This window comes from Rhincodon typus, chromosome 16 (assembly GCF_021869965.1).
Source record: "Rhincodon typus isolate 14 chromosome 16, sRhiTyp1.1, whole genome shotgun sequence".
In the NCBI taxonomy this organism is placed as follows: Eukaryota; Metazoa; Chordata; class Chondrichthyes; order Orectolobiformes; family Rhincodontidae; genus Rhincodon; species Rhincodon typus.
Genome location: NC_063347.1, coordinates 21,393,048 through 21,407,807, shown reverse-complemented (window position 1 = coordinate 21,407,807; position 14,760 = coordinate 21,393,048).

Here is a 14,760-nt window from a genome sequence, read left to right as displayed (position 1 = left end):
GTCTGACCTCGCTGGGCTTTTCACCTGATATTAGACACTTTGGTCTGACATTAATATTGAAACCCTTGAGTGCACTGACCAAGCCAGTGATGTAATTCAATCCAGTGTATAATTTATGTTCACAGAATTGTGTTTTGCATTGTTTTGTATTGTATATATGTGTCTACATTTTGTTTTGGTTTGTTTTTGTTTTGGGGAAAAGTACTTCTGCATGGAAATGTTGTATGATAACATCAGGGACTTGTTTTGTTTTAACAAGACTATACTTCCTCCATCTGATGCTACAACAATTAAGTCATGAAGGCTTTTGAACATGACCTTTTTTTTAAGAGTGCAAAATATTTTAGTTATGTCATTGGTCAGTCACTGCCTGGAAAATTGTCCAGATTTATTTGGGCTACAGATATTAGAAAAGGCAAATGTGCAATTCTTAATCTATTTGCCCACCTGCCAGGAATAATGTTCATATTATGCTAATTTCTGTTGTAGTATTCATAGAATCCCGATAGTGTGGAAGCAGACCATTTGGCCCATCAAGTCCACACCGACCCTCTGAATCACCCATCCAGAATCACCCCCTGCCCTTTCCCTGTAACCCCATATATCCCATGGCTAACCCACCTAGCCTGCACATCCCTGATCACTGTGGACAATTTAGCAGGGCCAATCCATCTAGCCTGTATTCAATAAGTCATTTGTTTTAATTGTAAGTGGAGATATTTAATCTTTTTAATGCGACATGAATTTGAAGTCTGTGTGAATTTACTGACTGGTTCTTATGTTAGCACGTGGAGGTTGAACAATCAGAGTGTCACCTACCTCAGTGATTAGACAGTAACAAATCTGTATTGTCATTGCCAAATGTGTCACCATGCCCTTAAAACATTATTTTATGTTTTGTTTCAATCATCATATTTCCAAATAAAGCTTTATTTATTATCATACATAGCATACTTGTTACAGAAATTTCTCTTGCTGTTTCACCCATGCTCTTGCCTTAAGAATAAGCTTGTCCCTTATCTCTGGCACTTTACATTACACTGAAGTGCTTGATACTCAACTGAGACAGCTATTGTTCATCTTTGCCATTTATAAATCTTGAAATAGGCTCTTCAAAATAAAAATGGAAAATACTGGAAATACTAAGCAGGTCAGGTGGCATTCACGGAGTGAGAAAGCAAAGTAATATTTCAGGGCATTAGCTTTTTGTCAGTACTGGAAAACCAGATGCAGATGCAACAGATTTTAAGCAAGTACAAAGGCAGGGAGTGTGGAGGAGGAGGAAAGAACAAAGAGTATGCGATAAAGCAGAATGCAAAGATGATTAAATAGTGAAAGGGTTGAAAATGTGTCAAGTAAAGAAACACCTCATGGGTCTAGAGAGATTTACACGTGAGTAGCAAAATTAGACAAAAGCTGTCTGGAAAAAAATCCTCAACTCCAATTTCTTGCCTTTTCCTCGTAACCCTGATTCCGTTACTGATTAAAAATCTATCTTAATGTTGAATATACTTAATGACTTAGCCTCAATAGCCCTCTGTTCCTCCTTTTCCTTGTTTTAAATTTGCAACCCCTTACTCTGAGATTATGCCTTCTGGTTCTAAATTTCCAAAAGGGGAGACCATCTCCCGTCATCTACCTTGTTAAGCCCTCTAAGGATCGTGTATGTTTTAATAAGGAACAAAAACAAAGTTGCTGGAAAAGCTCAGCAGGTCTGGTCAGTTCTGAGGAAGGGTCACCGGACCCGGAACATTAACTCTGTTTCCTCCTTCACAGATGCTGCCAGACCTGCTGAGCTTTTCCAGCAACTTTGTTTTTGTTCCTGATTTAAGGCATCCACAGTTCTTTTGGTTTTTATTTATGTTTTAGTAAGGTCATCTCTCATTCTTTTCAACTCTAATAAGTACAGACCAAACTACTCAACCTCTCCTCATAAGATAATCCCTCCACATTGGGAAAGTTAGCCTTCTCTGGTTCTCAATATTCTACATGTAGTCTAATTAGCACCTCGTATTGTTTTAGGAAGACTTTTTCTAATTTTATACTCTATCTGTTTTGATTTAAAGACCAATATTCCGTTTGTCTTCCTCATAAACTGCTGAATTTTTATGCAAGAGAGATAGCAAGAACTACAGATGCTGGAGTCAGAGATAACACAGTGTGGAGCTGGAGGAACACAGCAGGCCAGGCAGCATCAGAGGAGCAGGAATGTTGACGTTTCGGGTCAGGACGTTTCTTCAGAAATGTGGAGGGGGTAGGGAGCTCAGAAACAAAGTGAGAGAAGAGAGGTGGGGCTGGGGAAGGAGGGTGGGATGGTGATAGGTGAGTGCAGCTAGGGCAAAGAGTTTCAGGGCTGAAGAGATTACCAGAGGGTTGCATTGGGAGATGACGTTTCAGGTGTGATTTATGCACAGGAACCACCAAATTTTCTCTGCTGCAGCTTTTGGCAGTATTTCTCAAATTAGGTAGTGTTCAACTCCTTTTCTTCGTATCAGTTTATAATCTCATTGACCTACATTATATTCCATTTGTCCGCTTTTTGCCCATTTGTTCAACTCTACATTTCTATCTGCAGACTCTGTGTCACCGTCTCTACTTGCCTTCCCTCCTATTTTCATGTTATCCACAAACTTGGTGATAGCATATTCACCTCCATCATCCAAGTCATTAATATATATAGTGTGGCCCCAGCACTAATTCCTCCACTAGATATAGGTGTCATCCTCAAAATTCCTTCCTTATCCTAACTCTCTTCTATTCGTTAGCCAATTCTCTAACGATGTGAATTACTGCCCACAACACCATGGATCATTAACTTACTAAGTAGCCTTATGTGTGGTACTTCAACAAACAGCTATTGGAAATCCAAAAACCTTACATCAACTGATTCCCCTTTATGTATCCTGCTTGGCCCCTCAAAGAATTTGAATAAATTTGTCTGGCAAAATTTCCACTTCATAAAGCCATGGTTCAATGTTCTTCTATTACTTCCGTTAGAACAAACTCTTAACGTTTTCCCACTGACTGATGTTAAGCAAACTGTTGTGGTTTTTCCACTGCTGGTAATTTAAAACTAATTAAATACTTAAGAGGATTTTTTTCATTTGTGGTAGCTCTGAAGGTTTTTTTTTAACCATTTTATCCCTATTTCAACTTGATACCAAGTGTTGAATGTCATGTTAGTTAAGCACTGTGTAACTGTGCTTCTAAATGACAGTATGTTCTGGCACGAACCACTATTTTTGAAGGTATCTTTGAATTGTCCTCTGAATAATTATTGGAAAAAAATTGTCACAGGAGCTTTACTTATCAGCATCCAAGGAAAATGTGATTATCTGTTAGCCACCTGCAGTGAGATGAGGTAAACAGTTTCCATCCCAAACCATTTGGCTCAATTATACTGCGTATGTTCTCACCCGTAACAGTGAGTTTTAGCAACATTAGATGATTCAAGTCACTGCCACCTACACAGGCAGAGTTTCTGTCCATATTTTTCCATTTCTCTCATCCAAGCCAAATTTAGCCCATTTTACAATGGCAGCGACAGTAAGTTAACCTTAAACTTCTTTTTAAACCAGGTATTTTAAAAAAAACTTGTGATTTTCTACAAAACTCCCACTGGATTCAGGATTTTGTCAATCATGCCTGGGTTCCCAACGCTGTCCTGGCCAGCCATCCCATGATGCTCTCTGCTGTGGCCATAGTCATCTGTGGTTCTGTCCTCGCTCTCTTCCATTACAATGTCTCCAAAGCATTAAATTGGTGGTTTACTCCCAAGAAACCCTGTTGGAAAGACAAACTGGACTATGTTTTTGTAACCAAAACAAGAAATTGCTGGAAAAGCTCAGGAGGTCTGGCAGCATCTGTGGAGAGAAATCAGGGCAAGTGTCCCTTCCTTTTACTTAACCTCTTTCTCATTCATTTTCTGTCTTTTTTTTTAATTGCCCTGAGCAGATTGAACTTCTACTTTTGGTATGATTCTACTGTTAGCTGTTAGTTTCGTGACCAGGTGGTTATGTGTATTTGATGTCTGTGAATAATGGAGTTATTTAAAGGTGGGTTGGGTGGGGAGATGGTTAGAGTTCATTTAACTTAACAGGTTTGAACCTTCCCGACTGACTGATATCACTTGGCTGCACAATGAGTAAACTCGGTGAATGCTTAAATCATTTTTGTTATCTTAGACTTTAGCTCATGACTACAGCGTTGTGGGATAACTGCTCTGTATCAATAAAGTACAAGTTTAATTCTACGGTCTAAGAAGGTGCAGCACCACTGTCATACACTGGGATCTTGTCTGGATCCCAACCCGCTGTCAATTTCAGGATACCACCCTCTCAGTTTCTGAGGAAAATTCCAGATGAGCTTCAAGTAGTTACAAAAAATAACCTTGCAGTTTTAATTTTTAAACAAACATTAATCTAGACACTTTACTACACTTCACCCCGCTCCCTTACTGACAGCTTCAAATGTTAGAAAATCCATGTGAATTTTATGCTCCAGTGTTCTATACGCTGTTTTTAGAAAGATTAGGTTGCAGTAGTAATTTTCTGACAAGTGGTTGAAAAAGCCACCATACTGGCAATAAGTCCTGGGATAGTTAAAAGATAATGCAGTGAATAATACATGAATTTAATAGTGACAACTCTAATGCCTGTGGCTTAGAGCATAATAGCATGATTAAACAAAATGTTGAACATAAATATGGATTTAAGCTCTTATGTTGTATGATATTTGTGTTTAAGTAGGATAACTGACATTGATTTATGTTTATATGTTGTAAAATTGAACAAATATATTGGAAATGATGTATTTGTGAAACATTTTACTGCAGTTGCTTCTGTTGACTAATGCATATTGTTGTAATAGAATTTTAGGCTGCTACAATTCTATACTGATGCAATTACTCCCTCAATCTCTAGAGGTGTATTTAGTTACAAACTAATGGAAATTAGACTATAAGTAATATATCACCCAAGATTTCAAGCAAACAGCAGTGCTATTTTTATCTTTTGGTCCTGGTGACTGTTACAGGGACTTTTTGCACAGTCAACACTTTGTGATCTGTCAGTACTGTAATTTTTTAAGACTTTTGGTCACCAAGTAAATTGTCACAATGGCTAAGTGAATAGTATTGAATAGCACTGTTTAGATTTAAGGTCATTGCTATTTTTATTTTAATGTGTTTATCTGATTTGTTAAAACCTTGCCAGAGCTTCTGTTCTACCATTCAGAAAGGGGAAGAATTTAACTTTTGCGTCAAATAATTCTTTTTAAAAATAGAAACATAATGTCATTACAATTTTAGTATACGTAGTAGCCTTTGTGACTTTCTCTGATCTCCTCAGCACAAATACTGAGACTCTAGTAAAGGGTTGGTTGTATTGTCATGATGTCAAAAATTCTGACTAATCATAATTTAAAATGCTAAATTAACATTAATTCAACCATTTTATTTTAATCTACTTAATATATTCTCACATCTGAATCAAATTTTTTGTGATCCCAGTTAACGTACCCACTTTAATGTAGTAAATTTGAGAGACCCCAATGTTGCTGAATGTTGACAAGCATTTTAATTAAAATTGACTCATGTTTTCTGATCCAAGTTGTGGACATTGAATGGGATACTATTCGGTCATGGCTCAGCATGTGGCGTTCAAGATGATGAACACTAAATCAGAAAGAATTGAATTTTTCATTTTATTTGGTACAGAATTTTGGATATAAGGCCTTTGGCAAGATTATATATATAATTCCTTGGCTGTGAGATTGAAGCTACATTGGGATTTGTGATTAATTAGGTCAATTGATAAATCAAATGATTATTCTTAGTGGCCTTTACTGTGCTGTATTTCAGTATATTTTGCAGATGTGGGGAAAGTATTAATTGCCTTTGTGCAGCCTGCTTAAGAGGTTTAATGTCTCTTGTATATTGTGGAATCACTTCCAATTGTAATTGTTGGTTCCTGATGTTATCAAATAACCTCCTTTATTCACTTTGCAATTTAACACGACAACCTGTGTTAAAGATTTGTGCCAATGCAGTTAGATAAAAATCAAAATGAGCAGGGAGTTATTACAAAATTTCATTTGCAATTTTTCATTTCTGATCTGAACATTGGTACTGTTAGTGATAAAAATGTACTCTGGTGACTTGTACTGCATTCAATCTATTTACATCTCGAATCAAGATGGGTTAAGTCAAGAACTGTACTGTCATTTTATTCCTATAGACACCTCAAGGAACACTTTCTCCTATTTAATTTGCAGAATTTGATTACTGTTGGAACTGTTGTAAGTTGAGGAAGAATTTGGCATTTTTAACCCTGCTGCATGCTGCCCTCCAATATAATGTTATTCTAAACTAATAATGATTTTTAAAAAATTCATTCATGGGATGTGGGTGTCACTGGCTAGGCCAGCATTTATTGCCCGTCTTTAATTGCCCAGCCCAAAGCAGTGTGGTTGTCTCTTAGTTGCTCAGAGAGCAGCTCTTAATTGCAATCTGGGCAATTAAGAGTCAACCACATTGCTTTGGGTCTGGAGTCACATGTGGGCCTGACCAGGTAAGGGATGGCAAGTTTCCTTCCCAAAGATGCGTTAGTAAACCTGATGGACTTTTCCTGACCATCAGCAATGGTCACCTTAGACTGTTACTTCCAAGTTATCATTGAATTCAAATTCTACCATCTGCCATGGTGGGTCTTGAGCCCAGGTCCCCAGAATATTATTTGGGTCTCTGGATTAATTATCTAGTGATTGCCACCTACCACTATCACCTTGTCCCCCCCTTTAAGGAGTATCCTAAAGCATAAAGAGATAGAGATGCAGAGGTTTAGAGGGGAAATTCCAGAAGACAAGTCACCAATAGGGGAGAGAGTAAACATTCGGATACTGAAGATGACAGAATTATATGAGCCCAGAGGTCTCAGAGGGTTACGGACCTGGAGCTAATTACAGGGAAAACAAGGAGGAGAAATTTAAAATCAAGGCACTGCTTTACTAGGAGTCAGTGTAGGCCAATGAGTGGAGCGGCGATGGATGAAAAGATCTAATGGTGAGACAATTTGGCAAATATGATCCCATTCCTGTGCTGGGTTCAGTCTGAGAAATGTAGGTTATAGCAAAAGCAATTTGTGATGCTCCTGATTGTCTATAGGGAGGTAGAATCAGTGCATTCACAAAACTTAACAAAGGTAAAGATGACAAACATTATTACACTAAAAACGATTGCCCAATGGGATCTTATGATTGCCCTTTCACTCAAACAATGTCTGATGATTTATCTGAGATTGATTTGCTTTGTCTCAGCAATAATTCCAAACTCCTCCACCCCATCTACTCATTGCTATGCTCTCTTTCTCCAAGCAGAGTTAAAGTCATGAAAGAACCTGACAGCTGAGGTGTTTAAACACAAATCTACAATCGCCATTGCATGTTGCTGCACTAATCGGAGATTCATGATTTCTGTTGCTTACACAAAAGAAATCTAGCACCTTGTATTCAGTTTTAACTTAAGTCACGAGAAAAAACACTTTAGCAAGATTAGATTCTTTATATAAAGGACTTCCCTCATCAGCAAAGGTACTAGATGCCTTCTATCAACACTCTCCTTTCACGTTAAAAACCACTCATCTTTGCCAATCTTTCTTTTTTGCATTTCATCATTTTGTACTGAATAAAATACTTATTAGGTGGTCTAGTGTGTCATGGGTAATGTCCCTGCCTCTGAGCTAGAAGCTCTGCGTTCAAGTCCCTCTCCAGGACTTGATGTTCAAGTGAAGTGATTCATAATATGGCCAAACATGGTGGATATCAACATATAAATCCTTCCAACATTAGCCAATAGCAGACAGTAAGAGTGGGAGAGATTCTCGGTCAGCAACGTAATGGAAAGAAATTGAAGTCTCTACCATCAGGAACCACAGCTCCAAGCTAAATGTACATGTTGCAAAGCAGCTCAAATACTCTGTTGGTTGGTGTGATAGCAGGGGTTTGATCCCTGTTTGGGATGGGGTGGATTTCAGGACTGCTTCCTTACCTTATACATGGTGGAAATCATGATGTGTCGGTCAGATCTGCCTTTGGGTAAAGAAAATATTTCCTATTGAGCATGTACCATCTTCATTGCCTCTTAATGCATGCAAGATCAAAACTCATGGACTCTAGATTATCCATCAATTTTCATTAAGTGATGAAGGTGTTATGATCTCAGCTGATGGTAATACCAGACCAGACCAACCCCAGAGTGAAACCTAACTCATAAGCCACAAGTTGAATTTTTTTTTGGTTTACTACAGAGGTCAGTGACTGAACATATTCACCAAGAGCCTGTTGATGTACCTTTAACAAAAGAATACAAGTTTATTACCACAAAAGGTAGAACAAAAACAATATTGTACTATTCTATGTCTGTTGGAAAGATCTCACTATAAATACCAGAAAGAAAGGTTCAAACCTTTTTGTTCCAGCAATGGCCTTGTAGGGAAAAGTCACCTCAATCTCTACACTGAAGCTTGTTGCTCAGTTGGCACATGTAGCCTGTTCGTCACCTGCACAGGAAACGATAATAGCCTTGAAATAGCACTAATGTTCAAATCTCTGAATTAGGAACACAAGTGTATCTATATATTGGACCACAATACTGATCACTTTTAAATACCAGTTCAATATTGCATTAAAATTGAGTTTAAAAAACGATGGCCTTTGACCTCCTCCTACAGGCTGCAGTTACACCAGATGATGAGGCAATCAGCCTTTGCATGTAAGGACAGCAATGGAAATTCTTTACCCACCCTAGTCAGGGTGGAGATTTAAACCTGCACCAGTTTACAAGCCATTTTCATTTGAATGATCAGCTTACTGTGCGGTAGGTTTGTAATGGTGCATTACCCAACAATTGCTTTTGGTATTTTAAAATTTGCGGTGTGGATTTTTCCCACAGTAAGACTATCATGCCAAAATTGTAATTATTTTCATTAAAGTATTCAATTTCAAAGTTTATTCTCCAGGCATTTGGACAAATCAAACATCCTAACTGATCCTACTTGGCAATCCTTGCAAACTCTCAGATGAAAGAAATGGAAAGAATAGTTCTATAAATTACGAAAGAAAGACTCTGCCTTGGAAGGACTTCTCATTTTCTGACTTTAGCAATATGTTGTTGTTTTAGTAATTCAGTCTGGAATGAACATGACTACCATGTAAAGTGTTCATTTTAAAAAAAAATATAGATATGGCCATTCACCCAATGAGATGAAGGGGGAGTTTGTGTGCTTTAAATTTATTTTTAATTAATTCATCTTTTCTTTTTCACCATATTGAGATCCAACCAGCTGAATACAAAATTTTCTTGGGGTGAATGAATATTGAAACGATAATATTGACACATCATTTTATGAAATCAAGATAATCTTTGGCTATGTTTTTTTTTGAAAAAAGTAATTTTGCACATGGCAAAATAGCATGTATGAGATCATATTTGATATTACATGAGATTACTCATTTAATATCACTTCATCTTTCACATTCCATAAGCATTAATTCATCCAAGTTCTACTCTCATCCCATTCCACACTAAGTCATGTCTGCATAGTATACTTGTACTTCTAGGCTACCATTGGCCAATAGTCACTCAACACTTCCGATTCTGAATTTTTGTTTTTGAATCACACCAGAATCTTGGCCCTCACTATCTTTGTGGTGCTCAAATCCTCCCACACCCTCTGCTGTCCCCAACCTTCATCTAACTCCAGCATTTAGGTCATAGATTCCCTACAGTGTGGAAAGAGGCCCTTTGGCCCAACAGAGCATCCCACCCAGACCCATCTGCCTAACCTACACATCCCCGGACACTATGGGCAATTTAGCATGGCCAATCCACCTACCCTGCACATCTTTGGACTGTGGGAGGAAACCAGAGCACCCAGAGGAAACCCACGCAGACACGGGGAGAACATGCAAACTCCACACAGATAGTCGCCTGAGGCTGGAATTGAACCTGGGTCCCTGGGGCTGTGAGGTAGCAGTGCTAACCACTGAGCCACCATGCTGTCTAGTACGATCCTTGCTACTTAATCTCACTCTGGCTGTGCCTCTAGAGATCCGAGTCTAATGTTCTGTGACTCCTTTCCTAGACAATTCCTTCCTGCCCTTAAGACCCTCTTTAAAACCAATCTGTGAAGCCAAGCTTTCCTTGTATATCAACGAAACATTTGTTTTGCAAATCAATTGGGATTACGATTTTCTTCCTTTAATTTCGAGGTGATTGTGAAATTATATGGCTTCAAATTTTTTTCTCAAACGAGAGAAATGCGCTAATTTGCAAACCAATATTGAAGTGAAAACAAAGGAAATGTCTTGCTTGGTGTAATGCTTTGTCTCTGAGCGCAGTGAATATAATCATTGAAAAAAATCATTTTAGGAAATGCTGGAATATGAAATATACTCGGTGTGGTACTTTTTCTCCCTTGCCAAGTTTGTGGTGAATGCAAACAGGTTTTTGAAACTATGTCAACACTTTTCTATAAATCCTGAAGGAAAGTATAAAGTTTCTTGAAATAATATTCTGTTAGCATGTTAGGTAAATGTAGATTGTGATGTATACTGATCAGGTATATTCAATAGTTCTTAAAAAACCTTTGTTGGGTTTTTATATATCTTTCTCCTCCCACTTGAACTTAGGGAGGAAAATTAATAGTTGGGGTTCTAGCTCCTGATTTCTAACTACTGGTAAGAGCACATGTGGTTTTGAGAAAGGGAATGATGGGGATTTGCTGTTCAATTGAATCTCCTGTAACTTGCCATCCAATAATAATAGCTATTTAAGTTGAGTATCCAATGCAGCCTCAATGGAGCCTTTGATGCTGTAGCCCACTAATAACTATTTCCTTCTCAATGGCTATAGGGATGGGAAGCAAATGCCACCCTAAAGTGACACTAATATTAGAAAAAAAGGGAGATGAGTAAGGAGGAAGAAACAAATTTTTAAAAAATAATGCTTCAACAACAATGCAAACCACAGGAATTTTGTAGCCTGTTTTAACACATTAAAATATGTCAGAGCATTTCAAAGGAGCATTATTGGAAATGAGCCTCGAAGGAGCCATTGAAATAGATGACAAAATATTTGGTCGAAGTGATTTTCTTTTTAAACAGTTTGTTCAAGGTAGGATAAAACATTGTATCCTCTCACAGATGAACATTATATATCTTCGGTATTTTTACAATACTCCCTGTCCTTTCAATTTCCAGCAGATTTTTATGATTTCATTAATTTCTATATCAGAGTCCACTTTAAATACAAAATATTCCATTGATGATATTGTCAAATCATTTAGACTATTCCTGTGTGAGACTGATTATGTAAAATTTCAGGATTTAACATTAAAATATTACAATTTCTTTTCAAGTTAAAAGTAATATTGCAGGGCCTTCCAACTTGAGAGTTAAATTATTCCCTTTATTTTGCATCAGATGCTTAAAAACGAAATGCCAGTAGGCTATTAAAAGTCCTGAAATATTTGAGTTGCAGAGGCATGAACTGATGTTTTGCTGTTGTAAAACTTTGGAAATATTACTGCTACCTTGAAATTTAGGCAAATTATAAAATTGTTCCTTATCTTGTCTGTCTTTATTTCCGACCTAACAGTAATGACTCAGTCAATTAATTTGTTAGATAGTCAATTGTTATCTATAAAATGGGGGGTTTAAATCAATTACAGCACCAAAGGGATTTAGGGTTTGAACACACCGATCACTAAAACAAATGACAGACTTAATCAGGCTATCAAAATGCAAACATATTGCTGCAGTTCATTTCTAGAGAAATGGAGCCTGGTTAGCTCAGTTGGCTAGATGATACATGGTTCTGAATATTGCCGACAGCATAGGTTTGATTCCAGTTCCAGCTAAAGCAGGTTAGGGACCTCCCTCCTTCCTTAAGTGTGGAAATAATGACGAGCTACCATTGGTGACAAAAAAAGTTGTCTACTGATGTTTCAAAGCTAATGAGTCAGGAAATCCTTCAGAACCTGAATTCAACCACACCTGGAGTACTGTGCACATAGGTACTACCAGCAAGGTTACTGCTAATCTCTAATTCTGCCTGAGATGGCGATGTTGAGATGCCTTCTTATTCATGGACTTCAGTGGTTCTATCGGCACTTCCACATTTGTTAGGAAGGCAGATGCAGGATGTTGACCCAGCTATGATGATGGATTTTTTCCCTCAAGTTATACAAGGGGATAGATTTACTGGAGAAAGTGGAAGAAAAAAATTATTGATTATAACGATACCAAAATTGAGGGAGGAAGAAAACCCAAAAGAACTGCGTATGCTGGAAATCTGAAAGAAAACCAGAAATTGCTGGAAATGCTCAGCAGGTCTGGCAGCATCCGTGGAGAGAAATCAGAGTTAACGTTTCCGGTCCAGTAACCCTTCTTCAGAACACTGAGAAGTTATCTAACGTTGACGATTGAACAGATGTTTTACTTTTAGAGAAAAGAAGGCAAATGGTAGCCCTGATGGAATCATTTTGTGATTATGAAAGAGTTTGATAGGATGGATTTTTCTTTTAAATTCCTGTATGGGATGTGGCTATTGCTGGCAAGGCAGTATTTGTTGCCTAACTTTAATTTCCCTTGAGTAGATGATGGTGAGTCACTTTCTTAACTGCTGCAGTTCATCTGGTTCTGGGTCATGTGCAGTGTTATCAGGGAGAGAGCAATAGTTCTAAGTCAGGATCTTGTGTGGCTTGGAGCAGAACTTGCTGTTGGTGGTGTACCCTTGCATGTGCTGCTCATGTCCTTCTCAGTGGTCAACCTTGTGGATCTGGATCGTGCTTTACAAAGAGCCACGATAAGCTGCAGATCTCGTACAACTTCAGCAAAATGTTATCATCGACATCAGTGGAGAAAGTGACTGCTTATGAAGTTGGGTAGAGTTCCAATCAAATGTACCGATTTGTTCAAGGCAGTGTTAAGCTTCTTGTGCTTTTGGCACTGTAGTAATGAAGGCGAGTTGAGCGTATTACATCACCTATGTGACTTCTGTCTTGACCTAAACCGAGACTTTGACCTTCTGCCTAGATGGTGGACAGTCATTGGGAAAACAGGAGGTGAGTCAGTCACCACAGAATTCCCATCCCCTGACCTAATCATGGAGCAGCAGTATTTATATGTTTAGTCCAGTTCAACTTCAGGTCAGTGGTGACCTGCAGAATGTTGTTTATTTGCTTGTTCATGGTATGTTGACATCATTGGCTAGGCGAGCACTTATTGCCCATTCCTAATTGTCCTGAAGGTGGTACTGAACTGCTACCTTGAACTGTGTACTCTTTGGGATGTAAGAACATCCACAGTAGTGTTAGGAAGGAAAAGAGTTGAAGGATTGTAACTCAGTGACGGTGGAGAAATGGTAGTATATTTCTAAGTCAGGATAGTGTGTGGGTTGGATGGGAACTTGCAGGTCATGATGCTCCCATGGATCTGCTTACCTCCTTCTCCTTAGGTACTGGGTGTGGGTTTGGAAGGTGCTGTTAGAGAAGCCTTGATGAGCTAGTATAGTGCATCTTCTCCTTGATAGTGAACAAAAACAAAGAACAGTCAAGCACAGGCCCTTTAGCCCACCAAAACTGCATTGACACATGCTGCCTTTCTAAACTGAAAACATTTCACCTCTACGCGATCTGTATCCCTCCATTTGCTGCCTATTTGTGTATCTATTAAGGGAATGAATGTTGAATACAGTGGATTGGGTGTCCATCAGACAGGCTACTTTGTCCTGCTATAGTATCAGGTTTAGTGCTTTTGGAATTGCACAGGTCCAGGCAAAAGGAGAGTTTTCTATCATATAACCCCGACTTGTGTCCTGTAGTTGATGGTAGGGATCGGAAAGACTGAAGGTGAATTAGCAACCATGGAATTCCTAGTCTCTGACCTACTCTTGTAGCAGCAGTATTTATATGACCAGTCCAATTCAGTTTTTGGTCAATAGTAACTCCCAAGTTGTTGTCAGTGGGAGATTCAGCAATGGAAATAAGTGACAGTGGTGCTGGAGATCGTCATTGCCCAGCACTTAAGTAGCAAGCAACATTTCTGCCACATTGGACTGCTTCAGTATCTGAATGGTGCTGAACATGTGCATTCATCAGCAACATCTCCACCTCTGACATCATGACAAAGGGAAGATCATTACAGCAGCTGAGGACAATCGCGGAGATACCCTGGAACTGAGGTCACTGACCTTCAACAACCACAACCATCTTACTTTGTTTCAGGGATAGATATTTTGCCCCCACTTCTTAATGACTGCCATTTTACTAGAACTCCTTGGTGCCATATTCAATCAAATACTGCCTTGTTGTCAACAGCAGTCATCCTGACCTCACTCTGGAATACAGCTCTCTTCTCCATGTTTGGATTTAAGTTCTAGTGGTGTCTAGAAATGAGTGTTCTTGATGCAATCCAAATGCAGGATCATTGAACAAGTTATTGCTGAGTAAGTGCCTGTTGAAAGCACTCTTAACAACACCTTGCATCATTTTGATGACCGAGAGTAGTCTGATGGATTGCTAATAGATTTGTCCTGCTTTTTTGAGGACAGAATGTACCTGAGTAATTTTCCCACATTATCAAGTAGGTACTGGTGTTGTAGTAATACTGATACAGTTTGGCTGATGATACAGCTAGTCCTGAGCCACAAATGTCAGAGCTCCTTCGCCTTTCATGAAGTATCCTGTGCGTTGAGATTCTCTT